The sequence below is a fragment of the Trichechus manatus genome, unplaced genomic scaffold, assembly GCF_000243295.1.
Source record: "Trichechus manatus latirostris isolate Lorelei unplaced genomic scaffold, TriManLat1.0 scaffold00173, whole genome shotgun sequence".
In the NCBI taxonomy this organism is placed as follows: domain Eukaryota; kingdom Metazoa; phylum Chordata; class Mammalia; order Sirenia; family Trichechidae; genus Trichechus; species Trichechus manatus.
In genome coordinates, this window is record NW_004444109.1 from 672,637 (window position 1) to 674,906 (window position 2,270).

The following is a 2,270-nucleotide window of genomic DNA, read 5'->3' on the forward strand; positions in this document are numbered from 1 at the left end:
AAATATAAAAAAAATTAGCTAAAATCATTAAAACTCATGCTTTTGGCACAAAGAAATTGCTGAAAACAGAGAACAAAAGAGATAATTCAGGAACAGACACAAATATGCCTTCATATATTAGGTAATAAAATATGATAAAAAAAATCATTGAATGATGGATGGACAAAGCAATAAATGATATTTTATGAACCAAACAAGATGCCCAAGTGATTTCACTGAAGTTCAAGAAGCACTGACCATCTCTTCAATATAAGATTTCATTGGATAAGTCTTCTGATGTATAACAGAAGTCTGAAAAACAGTGGATTGCTAAAGTTCTCACAGTCTGCAAATTCTACGACTCCTATTCATTTTCCCTTTCTTTGTTGAGAAGTGACTAGAGATCATTTTTACTTAGCCATATTCAATAAGAAAATAAAGCAATTAGAGATTCATTGGAAATAGGTTTAGAAGGTAATGTATCTTGTTGCGCTCAGGAAGAACAAATCATATCATGTCTTTTCTTTCTCTTTTGTCTAAGAGAAAAAGAAATTTCCAGACTTTGAGTTCAATATTAACTCATTTGATTATCTTTTTGTAGAGACACATTAGGCAAGTAACTTCATAAGCTAAACTTCAATAAATTTGCCAAATCTCTGGAGAAAGTAGGTGATAGATGGCTAGTCTGGATCAAAAGAACATCTGAGTCACTTACATATGTCACTCTAATTCCAGCGGTTGTTTAAGTAAAAAAGTGCAAATGAGTAAAGTTAATAAAAGAAAAAAAATTGAAGCTTGTGGAGAGGTATTAAAATGAGACAAACTTTTAATTGAAAAAGCAATTGTCATACAAACTATTTTATGTAGGCACTAAGTTTACATAATGGAAATTCTAAGGGAATCTGAATCAATGCAAGTAACCCCAACGCAGTAACAACTTTATTAAGATAACAGCTACTTACATATAGAAAATAAAGGCTTTTCTTTCTGCCTTGATATGGTATTCTCCTAATGAAACCAGCATTATAAACTGTTCAGTAATAGGCAAAAATTGATACACTGACGTTTCTTGTGTTAGCATGCTAATGCAAATTCAGTTTCTTAATTTCTGCTATAAACATCATCACTGTTCTATCTGATAGGTGAATGTTCCATTGAATTCTGTACCAGAAATTTTAATTAGAGTTTTTCAAGAATTTTCTCCTACATTGTTCATTGAATACTCATCACAACTCTATAATAGATTGTTATCCCCATTTTAGAGCTGGAAAAACTACAAGTCAGAGAAGTTCTATAGCATATTCAAGAACATGGGCAGCAAGTGGCAGAGCTTATACTCAAACCTAGATGTAAGTTTTTCCCCTATCCCATAGCTTCTTTCATGAAATTTAAATTTATTCCTTTCAATATTTATTTCGTTTTTGAGGGTACACACACACGCAAACACACATACATACACACACACTTTTGGTTTATCATGACCAAAATCCAGGCCTCAGGTCTTGTATTGTTAAATAAATACATGTCACGTAAAATGACTTTTTCAGATTCCAATGCCCGCTCACATCCTCAGGCAATAGGAGTGTGAAGGAATAGGGTCATCTTTGGTTTCCCCCACTGTTTTGAGAGTCAATACTTACACAGATTTGTCTCATTCACTCTTGACCAAACTAGCTAGGGAAGAGTTAAGAAGAAAATGTTATTGATCGTTTATGCAAGGTAAAGTTAATTCTTAACTAAGTTTTACTTTTTTTTTAATAAATGTCGTGCCACATCTCTTTATACATGACTGACTACTCCCGTTTTATTCTGAAGTTATTTTGTTAGTTTAGAAACTGCTTAGCTAGTATTATATTTTTCATGGTACAAACACACTATGCATGATTAACTGATGGATAAATATCTAGAATGCAGATTTCGGTTTGTTTACTAAAACGTATTAGATAGTCACAAAATTTCTCATTTCACTTTCCTCTCAGTCATCTGGATTTACTTCTAATTCATGTTAGTTCACTTTATCATTTCCTTTCATACCTGTGATAAGCATTTTCATGCATATCAAAGTAAAAGAAAAATGTTGGAAATTCTAAAAAATCTTGATATTAATATTTTGTTTAACATTTTTGTATTTAATATCTTCACAAAAATAAGAAAATGTGAGGAGAAAAGAATTATATCTAAAATATTTACCAAATTAATGATACCGAATACAAGGTCAACAATCAACATTCAATTCCAAATAATTTCTAAGGAATTCATAATGATTTCTCCAATCCCATTTTATTTTCACT